At 28.5% G+C, this 15,541-nt stretch overlaps 1 protein-coding gene across 3 annotated transcripts in view; it reads left to right on the top strand.

Moving 5' to 3' along the window:
• Window positions 1-15,541, top strand: part of LOC106688107 (acid sphingomyelinase-like phosphodiesterase 3b) — a 940,469-nt gene that overhangs the window by 424,780 nt on the left and 500,148 nt on the right. The window lies entirely within an intron of this gene.

Genomic DNA, 15,541 nt, shown 5'->3' with positions numbered 1-15,541 from the left:
TATTAGTATAATTATTTAATAATATTTTAAATCTATAATCAACATTAGAATGTAAAAATAGTCTACATTCTAAATATTTTCAGTGAACTAATGATCAATATTTACTTTAAAAGTAATCAATGCGTTAAATATTTTATTTAACGAATTTTGCTATTTTTTTTTTAATCTCTTTATCGGAAAATATTATAATTGGAACTTTCAAATAATAATATTTTAAACTAGTTTACACTTATATCACATATGTATATATGATATTTCTTGCTAGGTAACTAAATAATAAATAACAGAGGAAGAATAAATTGTTAATACCAATCTAAAAAATTTTCTTTCAAATTTAATTTGATTTAATTTTAATCTTTCCCACCCTAAATCTGTTTAATAATAACTTGTTGAAAACTGTTTTCAACAGTTAAATTTTTTTCCAACTAAATAAAATTAAGTATTCATTGATTTTAATAAGTTATGGAGGACAAGAAAAAAAAACATCTTTTATATTATACATTATGTATTGTACAAGCACCATGCAAAAATTCAGATTGTTCCTTGCAATATTATTTTTACTTGGGCTAAAAGGTTATATGTATGTATACGCTCTACCTCGTTCAAAATATATTGTCCATACATTTAGGTTATCAACTCTAGCCCCGAGGCGAGATATCTTATCCGGACCTAAATGCGATACCAAAAAATGAACCCAACTGAATATACCTTCGGTTATCGGAAATATAGGGTATCTATTTTTTCATCATTTTTTTTTTATAACTGAAGTAGTGGAGATATTATTAGATATAAGATCAGTATAACGTAAGCTGTCTGAAATATTTTATTCAATTGATTACAAAAATCTGCTTTACTATATAATTTGCAAGGAAATGATCCCTTGTATATTTTCTAGCATTTTATAAAATATAGGGCTAAAAATATGTCTCAAAGAAGCTTCCACATCATGGTATTGAACTGTCAGAAATAATCATATATATAATTATTTAAATGTTGTACAGACTTGACATGGGCTGTTTTTTATTATTCCTGATTGACAGGTAAAGAAGAAAGAAAAACATATGAACTCTAAGGATAGGGGTTCAAATCCGGCAATAACAGATGATTATATACTGTTTAACTATAGCCGTGAGTCAGCTCTGTGGGTTCAACAGCTCTCTGGGGTCCACCCAGCCTCGTGAAGTGGGTACTCTCAATTGGATAAAAATCTAGGTTTTTAAATTTAAAATGTATCTAAATTACATATGAGAAATGGTTCAATGTTCCTCAGCGTATTGCTCAGGGAGTAGGTGTCATTATGGAATACTTCTCCGCCACTATAAACATCACATAAACCACAGAAATGTACAGGCGAATGATTTAATTTGTTGCTATTCGCTCTGTAAATAAAAATAAATATATTCTAAAATCAGAGAAATGTTCTTGCTTTAGAATAATACTTTACACCTTTAATAAAAAAACCTGGATATCCATGCCTCATGGAAAAAAAAAAATTAAAATGAATAAACTTAAATTAAAAATTAATTTTTTTTAAAGAAATTCCTTGAAAAGGACCGATACAAGGTTAATATAAATTTTACCTTGAAATAAATGCAGAGTAAAATACTAAAACATAAATTTTTATTTAATATGAATCTATGAAAAATAATCTTTTTTTAAAATTGATTTTTAATTACTATTGCACTAAAGGATGCTCAAAATCGAAAACAATCAGACAATTAAACAAAAATAGAATGTAGAGGCCCAAAACCAGTATTGTCTGGACTTGAATGTTAAAAAATATTATATTTTTATTTTCATCGAACTTAAAACAATCATATTCTTATATATCTTTGTTTATTTTAATTAAAATAATATTAAAAAAATAAAAAGGATCGACAAAAAGGGTATCATATCAGTTGGCAAGAAAAGTAAAGTTTTTCAATTGTTATTGAACTTTTTTATATTTTTTTTTTCATAAAAGTTTTTAAAATCCATATTTCTTCATAACTTCATACAGAAAAAAAAATCATAAGATTTTAGTTAAAATAATTTAAAAAAATTGAAAACCTTTTGAGTTAATGTAACCCCATTCATGTAGGATGCAGAACCAGTTTTGAATTTTTGTTCAATTGCTTATCAGCGAATCCTCTTCGTCTAGAGCTTTATTTTTTTTATTAATTTATTTTTAAACTCTGTTTCTTAATTCACTCGATAATTAACTCTCCTATCCTCATGTAAGTAAATTTCAATCACAATACAAAGTTAATATATCCATATATCTAAGAGAATGTACCCAACTAATATGTAGAGTGCGGCATGGTGCGGTGGCATTGTGCCGGGTAATGAGTCCTTTTTGTGGGATTGCGCGAAGCTATGGTCGGCTGGATGTCTCTGCCTCTCTCTTCTATCCTAATTAGCTTCAGTTACACCGCAAACTCCAGGTCTCTTTGAATCTATTCGCGTTTCCTCCGAGCGCGACTCTTGTTCGAACCGCCGAGAAACCGCGCTCTTCTTGATTGTCTCTATTGAAAACCGAGACTATCGAAAGATGTCTGTTCGTTCGCTTTTAAAATTTAAATTGATATCACTATGAACAATATGAAAATAAAGAACAATTCGGTAACGTGATTTGAGAGCTACAATGTGAAATTAAAAACAGAACATATAAAAGGAAGAAAGTCCGGGTGCGGACTTAAAAAAAACCCTGGGTTTAGGGTTTTAAAAAACCCTGACCATCTTCTTTTTATATACTACTCACGGCCATTCAACTATCTTCCAATAAAAACATAAAACTAAATTGTAATTATTATGTATTCACTGGCAATTGAAATTTCGAATTGAAAAAAAATAAATAAAAAATAGATAGTCATTGAAATATTATATTTTTATTTTCAAACTTTAAAACATCTATATTTCTATATATCTTGTTTTTAAAAAATATTTAACTAATATCATAAGATTTTAGATAAAATAAAATAGAAAAATCATTGGAAAATAGGATGTTGCTATCATATCAGTTGGGATCAAAAGTAAATTTTAATTTTTGTTTTCACTAACCATTAAAATTCTAAATTAAGAAAAAATTCAATCCATTCAACATTTATAATTTTTTTTTTCATAAACGTTTAAAACATCCATATTTCTTTATAACTTATTTTTTTTAATATCATATTTTAGTTAAAATTAAAAACATTAAAAAAAAAAATTAAAAATTTTTCGAGTTCATGTAACCCCACTTTCCAGATCTCATCTCTTCGGTAAAACGTTTATATATTTTTTTTCAATTTCTCGAGACTGGTATTTATTTATTTATCAAATAAATCAAATGGTATCTAGTTTAGTCTCAACACTCTTTATTATATCAATAAATAAAAAGTATCAATAAAATAAAAAGTCCAACGTTTCGGCCAATTCGGCCATCCTCAAGAACAATCTAAACATTTAACAGCTTATTATGTGTTCATTTGTAACAATTTTAAAAAATGAGATTATTATTGATAATATACCATACCTTCAAATATAAATTATTAAAATTAATTATAAATAGTAACAAAAAATTTTCTCATATTTTTCATAAATCTATTTAACTTAAAATCTAAGCATAATGTTGGTGTAAATTCCTTGTAACTGTTTTAAAATTAACTGTATAATTGATGCTCTCTGATATATAAATTGACTCAAGTATTTTTCTTTTGAACATATTGTTTTCTTTATGTAGGCATTATGGTGTTATCCAAAACAAAGTTGGGAACATCAATTATACAGTTAATTTTAAAACAGATACAAGGAATTTAAACCAACATTATGCAGAGATTTAAAGTAAAATAAATTTATGAAAAATATGAGAAAAAATGTTGTTGCTATTTACAATGAGTTATAATAATTGGAATAAATACAAAATGAGACCAAAATGAAATTTGAATTAAATTAATAACAAGCCTGACCTGAGTGTGTGGAAGGTTATAAGTAGTTTGTTTATATGGTAGTGGTAGTGTTGATTAATCGAAAATTAAAAGTTTTGAAAAAATAGGTAACTAAACGTAAGCTTAAGTAAGGTTATTCATAATTAATGTGATTCTCTATTAATTGACTTTTCATAGGGTAATTTTAACTTATAATTAATGACCTGGTATTCTCTGGTATTGTGGTAGCCTGCAAAACATTTTTTAAATTTTGATATGAGGTGTGAATTTATAGTTAAGGTATAGTGTATTATCAATAATAATGTCTTTTTTTAAAATTGTAACAAATGAACATATAATAAGCTGTTAAATGTTTAGATTGTCCTTGAGGATGGCCGAATTGGCTTAAACGTTGGACTGTTGATATAATAATGAGTGTTGAGCCTAAACAAGGATACCATTTGATTTATGTAATAATTTAATTTTTTTTTTTTTTTTTGCTTTCTGTTACCTTTTTGGACAGGTATTGGACGATCTTATACAAAATGATTTTTTTATTATTTTTTTTAAGTATGAACCCGAAGAATCTTTATATATGCAACTTCATAAATCAATATTACAACATTTCAACTTCAACTGTAAAAGAAACGTAATATAGAAAGGATTTATTTAATGTCATATAGAAATAAATCCGAAATCATTGAATGCATTTAAGTCAAATCTGTGTGTGGAAAATGTATTTCTTGTTTGATAGAAAGGAGGTATCCTGGAGCAAAGGTAATCGGCAATATATATTTATACCAATCTCTGGTGAAATGAATATTTCATCTCTCTATCTCTCTTTGACCGAAGCGGAATAAATACATATATAGTAAATCCGTGTCCTTACAATCAAATGGAGGAACATGTTCTTCCGAGCTTGGAACTGATATGATATGTAAGCAGTATATTTTCTCAGACGATGAAGGGTGAGATGGTCAAGCGTACTGTCGGTTTTGATGTAAAAACTGTATTCCTATGCGGACGTATATTTTAGATTTTTTTTTTAAAATTTCAATTTGTGTTCTGCATAAGCATTATGAATACATGACCTACGGCAGATTGACGAAATAAAACCTAAAATTATTGTGAAATACCGTGAATTAAAAAAAAAAAATGCCTATTATAAAAAAGCAAAAATGAGATGACAGGAAGCGTGTTCTCTTGGATTGGCTTATACTAACAAGATTTTTTTTCACGTTATGATTTAAACTATTTCATAAAAAAACAAAAACACGCTAAAAAAAAAATTAATTTTGATATTTTATATAAGGCTTAAAAAAACAAACTAAAAAAAAAAATGTCTGAACTGTATTTTGTAGTTTTCAGTCTAGATAATTACTTTATTAGTAAAACTTAGCGCGCATAGTAATTATTCCCTATTACAGTAAATAATTACTTTGCTATGCAGGTTCCTGTAATAACCAGATTATAATTACGGGTAAAATCTTTATGACTTATATAACTGAGCGAAATATAATAATACTAACAATAACAAGTGCTATGCCACAAACTCCAAGAGTTCGAATTAGGCTGTGGCAGATTATTATTAATTCTGTTACTGTAGCCATGAGTCAACCTTATGGATTCTGGAGCTCTCCTAGGTGGACCTAGCCTTAATGTGAGTAACCTTAATCGGGAAAAATCTAGTGGTTGAGCGTGACCTTAAAAAAATCACCTCCTTGTATGACCGTTGTTGTAAAAACTGTACTTCCTTACAAAGTACTACTAAGGACAAATAGGCCCACTTGCCGGCTGATTCCCCTTCCAGTTACCAATACCAGATAGTGTAATTATAGTGCAACTCAAACATGTAATTAAATTACTAATTTTACAATTCTGGCTATGATGTTATCTTTTTACTTTTGAGTACCTTCACAGTCAATTAATTAACTTCTATATATTGCTTATAATTATTTTATTCTTAACAATAATTGGGCAAGAGAAGTTTTTAATTCAATTTAAAACTGTGTTGCGTTGCTCTAGAAGTTGTACCATTTTGGGGAAGAGCAATGAAAACAAAGTCTGCCCTAACAAAGTGGTGTAGATGGCGGTATCGAAGTTATGATTTACATCGGCCTTACAACTTCCGCAATTACGGTCGTATGAATTGGTCATTCGGCGCCAAAGGGGAGCTTTGAGGAGTTGTACGGCCTTCGCGTGCAATGGCTGGATTAAGTTCTCCTAGAAGACTTGTTTATCGCCTCCTGAGAGGAAAGCGTTTATTAGCATATGGGTATTAAGTTGCGTGGACTTAACTGAGCTGGTGACGTGACCTTAAACCGTAGCTTTTAGAAAAACGGTTAGTCAAATCGAAATATTCAAAATAAGGAAATGATTCCGATCTAATGCTTCCGTCTTATCTATTATTCATTAATAATGAAATTAACATTCATATTTACTTTTTATGAACTCATAAATTATTTTAGCTATTAACACATTCTTTGATTTGTTTATAAAATCAAGTCTAATTATATTAAACTTCATTTTTTTATTTATTATTTCTCGGCTGAGCAATTCTATTATATCCAAAGGTTTGTTAGCCATTTTCTAAGTTTAGGCTAACACGGTTCTTACAAATTGAATTTGAGGGGTGAAGATTTTTATTTGAATCAAGTTAGAAACATATTTTTGAGGCTTTGACTTTAATATTAACTTCAGTGGATAATCTGTAATTTTAAAATTAAAAAAAAATAATAATAAATCTGAACCACTTTAACCCTTGAAGGTTCTGAGGTGCAGTCTCTTCTAAGGAAGTACTATTACTAGACCAACGGTTATGCAAGGAGGTGATGTGGTCAGAATCACACTCGACTGTTCATGAGGTGGAGCCTTTCGGGGTGTACCCACTGGCTGACTCATGGCTACAGTGAAACAGAAAATAATTATCTGCCATAAGTATCTCGAATGTTTATTAAAAAATATATCTATGTGCTAGAGAAATGTATTTTTGGGTCTTCGACTTTAATATTCACCCTGCAACTTTTTTTTTTCAGTTTTTTTTAGGTTTAGCATACATCTACCTAATAATAATTTCTAAATGCAGTGGGTTAGGGACGGCGCCAGTAAAAAAATTGTATTTTTAGAGTGTTAGAATTAGATGAATCTATTTTTATAGTCTATACTTTTTTTATCTTCATTACTCTATTTTAGGTCCTTTCACGTTCTATTAATTCCATAACGCGGCCTTAGGCTATGACTAGACTATACCACCTTAGCTGGACAGATATCAACACATTATAAAGCCACAAGGCAATCAAAGGGACGAGACTCATTAAAAGTATATAATTAAGTATAAAATTTGTATAAATAAAAAATAATTATAAGTATAAAATTTGTTAGCTGTTACTTCGACGTCAGCAGTATGAGTAGATCTGCTGATCGAGTGATATGTGCTGAACCCAATAAAGTCAGTCTGTTACAGGAGTTCGAACGTGTCATATCTTATACCTTTTTCTCTTTTTTAACATTTTGTGCTCGGCCATAGATAAGTCTTATATATATTATAAGTTTCATATATGATGTTCTAATTGTATTTTAATAAAGAGTACAAAAAAAAAAAACTTTTTATTTGATTCATAAACTTATATGTGTTGATTTGCTATCTGATGAAGTTAAACTATCGTGATGTCTATATCTACTCAAGAACCATTACTTTCTTTGAACTCGCACTGAATCCAAGATCTCGGTATTTATGTGAATATCGTTTTTGTTCAACTCTTCGTTTCGTGAACGTGCAGTTCTCGGAAAACGAACAATTGAAAACTTTTTAATAAAGGGAAAACACCAAAGAAAGTTAAGAAGGGAGAAGATTTAGCCGAGGCAAACAAGGACACAAGAGACTGCCGACGAGTTTATGGGAGGCTGTTGGTAGCTCCCTGAAGACTGACTGTCCTATCTAACCGGATCTACTCTGGTTAGGGTTCGTGCCAATTACAGCCTTGATGAAGTCACTCGATGAGAAAACTTTTCACTACCTCACTCTTCGGAGGATCTGCTCTGTACCGAGGGCATTGTTTTCTTGTCTTTGGGCCAATATGCTAAACAAAACATGAATTTCTGAAGATTAGTAACCTATAGATAAACAGATATATTTTCATAATATATCAAGTTACATAATTGTAAATCGATTACAAAACCTTTGGATAGAATATAATTCCTCCGAGTAGTCAACTTTACATATCAACTTTAAATATTTTTTATTTAACTTAAAAATAAAATTTACCGTGAAATATGCCATATATGTAGTTATTCTGCTAGCTTCACTTTTGCCCTTCCTCCTCAAGCCCTAAACACAACATCTAGGTATCAGAATCAAAACCTAAAATTTTAATTTTTTTTTTATTGTAAACAATTTAAAAATTAGTAAATTAGACTAGAAAAATTACAACGAAATCGCTACATAAAATGTAACTATGTTTCAAATTATACAACTTGCTCTTCAAATATTTTTTTTATTTTTTATTTTACTGAATCCCGATGTAGACTAACAATTACAACCCTTTCAATTAATGAAAAATCTAGTAAACAGAAGAATAGTTTTGTTAATAAAATGAGTTAGAAAGTTGGTCAAAATATCAACAAATATGTTGGGGCTGTTAGGGCCAACATATTTTTACTAATTAATTCTATGCTATTAATGGGTTTACCTCTTGTAGTCGTAAACATTTTATTATTTACTATATGCTTGATATTATTTACTATGCAGAGACGCAGATAACAATTTTATTTCGCTAATGACATAATCAACATTTATTTATTTGAAGAAGAATTTTAATTTTGTATTAGTTTAAAGAATTATTAAGTTTCTTTTTCATTTAATGTATACATATATTTGTTTTAATTTCTTTTTCTAAGGTTTTATTTTATTATGTTGAAGTATTCAAAATACAATAAAACAAAATTCGACTGCACATTTCTTTTATTTAAAGTACCATTTATGGTCGAGCTAGTAAAGGCTCCTTTAGAACCCCTACTTTCCGTAAGACAATCATAAACTTAATCGTGAAACAAACTCACGAAAAATTGTGAGCGTTAGTGATCCGTCAATAAGTTTATATGTTCCCCTTAATATTGTTTCTAAAACTGATGAAGGGGATTATGGAAACTCTATTATGGACCCACACCCTCCTTTGATCGGTTGGCAGTTACCTCACCCCAATTTTTGATTACTTTAATGAAAACTACGTATGATTACTAGTCAAGATTGATGAGTCTGCCAAGTATAGGTAGGGGAAATAAAAAATGGCGGCTGTTTCTAAGCGATAAAAAATATTAATTTTTCATTCGTAGCTCTACATCATAAAAAGTAGGAACAACGCAAGAAAACCTAAGATAACGTCATTTAAAGAAGAGCAAATTTGCTAAAATATGAGGCCTAATAGAGTTATTTATGTTTATTAGTTTTCGAGATATAGCTTTTTAAAAAGCAACATTTCATAATAATGTTGTATGAGAGGTACTGAAAGATCAGTAGTTAGTTAATTTATTTTGAAAAATCTATAGCTCAGAAAACATTTGACGTACAGATGTCTATTAGCACTCAAATTAAAGATTGTTTAATGAGCTATAAAGTAGTTTATTTTTGTAGGAGTAATAGTTTTCATGAATTTTGCTAAAATAAATTGATTGATAGTTATTCGGACAAATTTTCATTTGCCAAATTTATATTCATATGTGAATTTCATTAAAACTACTACCTCTACGAAGATAAGTGTCATAAACTACATTATAATAAGTTAAATTTCCTTTATTTTGAGTGTTTGCACACATATGTTCGTCCTATGGGTCTAGATTTACACTTTGTGAGTTTATTTTGTCAAATATCATAAAAACTACTACTCCTACAAAGATAAACATTATTAAATATCTTATAGTAAATTTAACTAGCTTTAATTTGAGCGCTGGCAGACATCTGTACGTCGAATGGTTTCTGAAATAAAGTTTTTCATAAATCAAACGTATTGTCCAAACAAGTATAAATCAATTTATTTTAGCAAATATCATGAAAACTACTATTCCTACGAAGGTAAAGAGCATAAACTTCTTTATAGTCCATTAAACAAGCTTTAATTTTAGTGCTAATAGACATCTTTAAGTCACATAGTTTCTGAGATATAGATTTCTCAAAATAAATTAACTAACTACTAATCTTGCAGTAGATTTTTAAAAAGCTATATTTCGAGAACTATTGGACGTAAATAGCTCTATTAGGGTTAATATATCAGAAATTTTACATTTCTTTAAATAATGTGCTCTTAGGTTTTCTAGTGTTGCTGGTAGATTTTAAGATATAAAGCTCCGAATGAAAAATCAATTAATTAAAAAAAAAATTTAAGGTTTTGAAACAGCCGCCATTTTTCATTCCCCCTACCTATGCTTGGCAGACTCATCAATTTTGACTAGTAATTATACATAGTTTTCATTAAAGTAATTAAAAATTGGGATGAGGTAACTGCCTTTTTTTTCTTCCTGGGTTTTGTACTATAAGGAAATACTATTACTAGACCAACGTTTGTGCAAGGAGGTCATGTGGTCAGAATCTTTTCGACTTCATGAGGCTTGGTGGATCCTGAATGTCTCCCGAACCCACAGGGCTGACTCTCGGCTACAGTGAAACATGAAATAATTAAAATACGGATAAAAAAAAGTCTCAAACTTTTTTATTTTAATATATACGTGTTTAATTATATTTTTGATTTATTTGAATTAAGTAATCACATGTACGAAATTATGTAAAAAAAATTTGTTGCTACTATAGAACTCTGAAGGATCAACAAATAAAACATTAACTTCAGTTGCATTTAATGACATGTTATTAAGGTACATTTTAAAAGAGCAAATTCTGAAGCTTTGGAGGCTGAAGCTTTTCATACCCTCTATTTAATCTCTTCCACCTTACCCTACACGTTCCATTGTCGGCATGATTGCGTTTTTACAGATCCTTCCTAATCCTTTTAACCTTATTAAGGCTGTTTAATAGATGCGATATAATTTTATTAAAATAGAATATGTATATATTGATATAGATATATGATAATTTGTTAATTTTATTACATGCATTAATAAGCTTAGTTCTGCGAGTGGAGTGCTTGTAGTGTAATAAGATCATATCATTAACGAGATAATTAGTGGTAAATTTAATTAATGATCATAATTACTCCACTGTTTCACTATCTCTAATTAATCTTTGACAACGTACGTAGAATATTACAATTGAAAACGAAATCGGATTAAATCATGTTGGAAATATATGAACGTAAGAAAAAAAAATTTCATTAAAATTTTCAACTCTATTGCAAATATATATATATATATATATATATATATATATACGCAAGTGGAAGGTTCAGCATATTGTAATACAAAGTATAAAATTGAGAAAACAAAGGTTTACCTAAATAAATAAATCAAGCTATTTTTTTTTTTTTTTAAAGATATTTGTAAAAATTTTTCTCTGAGTTAATAAGATAAATTTAGATTTAGTAGTTGTACAAGGTACAACACAAAACACATTATTGCGAATACAAATTCAGAATAAATGTGGAAAATCAGAAAATTATAGATCTTTTCTGTAGCAGTTGCGTCTTTGAGACATTGTGTAAAGAAATCGTTATCGTTCCAATATAGAGTTCCCTCCTTGTTTCCTAACTATGTTTATAGACATCCTCTTTTCTAAATCCATCTTGCGTCTTTGATTTAAAGAGGAAAAAATGTCTTTGATTTTGCATATTCAATAAATTAACTGTTTACTAGGATTTTTTTTTTTTTATAGAGATACTTCAAACTAGTTCAAATCGAATCGTCCTTAAATGATTTAATAGCCTTTAAACTTTTAATTTAATAATTGAAAATAGGGGTAGAAAAATATTCTATGTTGACTTCATGAAACATATAAATTTCTGCCTACACGAATAATTGATATATATTATAATAGTTAATACAAAACAACTTTTTAAAATTTCTATAGCTTAAAATTTAAGAGTTTTCGCAAGTTATAAATTGAGTTTTTAAGTCAAAGATTAGAGTAAAAAAAATATTCAGTTGATTCTGACTGTAATTACTTAACAAACGAACTAAACGTTATTACGAAATATATAAGAAGATGGTCAGGGTTGCGGTCAAAAGATAAACAAAAATAGTTTACAACTTTTTATTTTCCGACGTTTCGTCCCACTTAGAAGGACTTCATCAGGGCTAAAAAGATACAAAATGATACAATGATAAGAATAAAAACAAGTAACAATGGCAAGAGTAAAAATTTCTTTATAAAAATACGTAAAATATAAAGCTAAAAAAGTACAGGAGATGCACATAAAAAAAAATCAATACGGGGAAGGGGGAAAAAAAAATATAGAGATAAAATAAACGTCATGAAAGAATAATAAAAATTAAAAAAATAATAATAATGATATAACATGATAATAAATGAGCAAAGAACAAGTCAGGACAACCTACCTGTTCAAAGGAATCGGTTGAACAAAAAGAAACTATGAAGCGGAATACAGGTTTATTTTGGTAAACCTTTCTTTTCTCAATTCTTTGTATTACAATATGCTGAACCTTCCACTTGCTTAGCTATGTGAAAAATGTAGTACTTATATATAAGAATAAATTAAAAACAATAAACTTCACTAAAAGAGAAAAAAAAATCCAGTGAAATTTAAAATTAATAAATGTAGGAACGAGTCGTCTAAGAATATAATCAGGCAAAGTATCTTTGGAAAAAAGAGCAAAATATTTTTAACGCACTTTAATAAAACAAAAATAAAAATATTAATAAGAGAACAAGTTTGTTTTTTTGTTTTATATATTATTTATAATTTTTTTCAGTTTATACGATTGTTTTCGTACTCTTCTATTCTCGTTTTTACCATTATATTACTTTTTATAATCTTATCTATTTAATATGTTTTTTGATTACTCTTTGTATACCCCAAGTTTCTGTTATAAATCGTTACACCACAAATATGTACCTTACTTCCGAACGAAAGTTGATTCCTAATAAATAGTTGTTCTCCTACTTTTTGTATCTTTCTTGATCACAGCACGGTCTTCATACAATATACGAAAAACAAATAATCTTTTTCATTTTAAATCATTTATTTTTTAAAAATATCTTTATTAAAATTTACAACTGTATATTATATAATACATTCAGTAAATTTGATCTCAGATAAAATGGAGTGTTACAGGCGTGTAGAGAAACTACCCATTGGTAGCACTCTAATGACATTTACATTAGCAGATCTCTTAGCCATCTTCTTTTCTGGCGCCTCGGAGGATTGTCAGGTATGCCAGAAAGAAGGGGATGCAAGGTTTGAAACTAGGGGTTTTGAGTGGTTAGGGAGTTTATAATGGAAGGTGTGATATCTAGTTCGGGCTAGATCGATTACATAGGGAACATTAAGTTCTTTATGTATGATTTTATTTGTGACAAAGTAAGGAGCATTGAGGATTTTGGATTGTAAGGATTGGATACGAGAGGAAAGGTTTAGGGAAGCCCCAATGCTCAACTCCACATGTCCAGATTGGCCTTATTACATTCATGTAGATCAGTCTTTTGTAATGAGTTGGAAGTTCAGACCGTTTGTCTAGTAACTGCTGTAATAGTCGAAGTCGACGTGCAGTTTCCAGTCTTTTCAGTCTTGTGTGAGGATTGCAGGTTAATCGTTTGTCCAGATGTAGAAATAAAAATAAAAATTGTATAAAATAATTTAAGAATTTAAGTTGATTTTTCTGGAAGAGTTGTCCAATTATCTAATTATATTAATAATTCTAATTGCAATTATTAGTAGATAACAATAGTGATTATTGTGACTTTTATAAAAAATACTAAATAAGGAAATTAGATTAAGTTATAAAATTTTAAATTAAAGAAATGGTAATGTTAAGCGTGCTTGATGATAGAAACATTGTGATAAATTAAAGATAGTTATAACAGAATTTTTTACTTTTAGCATAAAATAATTTAATTATTTCTAAATAATAATTCCGTTTCATTTTTTACCATTTCTCTAGGAAAAAACAGGTTTTATTGAGAAAAAAAAAATTACTATATTCATTTTTAGCTACAATCCAAATGAACCATTTTTTTCGGAAAAGTTATTATCCTAGCTAAAATACACCTCGTAAAAACCGAAAAATTTATGTTATCTCAGTAATCACATTAAAACTTTGGTAAAAGTTTAATACAAGGAATAGATCCATGAATATGCATTAGGGATGCTGCAGTTGATACCGAGCAAGAAAATGGCGAAAAAAGTCTAAAGAAACTTAACTGCTTGACTTTCAAATGAACACCGGGCAATAAATGATTCGTCTGCCGGCTTCTGACACCGGCCACAAATGCCAGGAACACTTCTTAAATTAATGTACCGAAACCGACATTTAAGTACGCTTGATTGTCACTTTAAGGGGGATAAAAAAATAAACGAAAAGGGAAGTAATTTTCTAACTTATCGTAATTTTAAGTGACAGCAGATGTCTGGGAATTCATCCCGTTTTTATCATCGTCGTAAAACATCTCTCGTCTCTGGATTCAAATAACAAATATATCTTGTGGAGATAAAATAAATATTGTTACTATTATTTCCTTCTATGATAACTGTATTAAAGTTATATTATATTTTATATTATATATCGGTTATATTACATTCATTTCTTAATGAAGAACTCTAAAAAGGTATAAAAACCTTCTCATCTCACATGGAATGTCACATAATATTCCTTACGACTTTATATGCAAACTTCATTACTAAAATTCATTGCTGTATAGTGCTAATAATATTGATACGATTCAGATTTTTAAAATTAGTTTTGTAGGAAATCTAATCTCATTTTAAATGATCATATGGAATATTTATCTCTAGATTAATAGATGGTGTTGTTTTCATCTTAATATTATCTGAAAATGTAGAAAATTACTGGTACAGACAATACTATGATTTTTCTTAGTACTTAGGATACGAATTTAAATTAAAAATTATTTTTTGTAATGTGTATATGTTAGCCCGATTAATATATAATTTTATTAAATAAATCAAATGGTATTCTTATTAAGTTTCAACACTCTTTATTATATATCAACGTTTCGGCCAACTCGGCCATCCTCAAGGACAATATTAAATAAACATTTACCACCTCACATCCAAATTAAAAATGTTTTGGAGGCTGTTCTGCCCAGGTCATTAATTACAAGTCAAATCACCCAATTTTTTCACAACTTCAATAATTTTTAAAACTTTTAATTTTATATTAACTCCACTATCAACTATCAGAGTTGATGATAACAATATGATAGACGTTAGTGTAGTTAATATAATAAAGATAACAAGATTACCATTTGATTTACTTAATAAATAAATAACAGTCTCAAGAAAATGAAAAAAGTATTTATAAAATATTATTTTATTTATTTTTTTATTATAGATTTTTAGACAATTAAATTATCTTTTAAATTATAATTTAGAATGATTTGTGAAATGCATGGTTTTTCGAAAAATTAAAAACTGAAATAGAAGTGTAACATCATTAAAATACTTTTTAAATAGGATTGGTACAAAGTCCAATACACCATATCTTTGCTGGCACTGGTTTGTTCGGGAGACTTTTTTTTT

Source organism: Halyomorpha halys, unplaced genomic scaffold (genome assembly GCF_000696795.3).
Source record: "Halyomorpha halys isolate HHAL.00 unplaced genomic scaffold, Hhal_1.1 Scaffold4.1, whole genome shotgun sequence".
In the NCBI taxonomy this organism is placed as follows: domain Eukaryota; kingdom Metazoa; phylum Arthropoda; class Insecta; order Hemiptera; family Pentatomidae; genus Halyomorpha; species Halyomorpha halys.
This window is presented reverse-complemented; position numbering and strand designations above follow the sequence as displayed.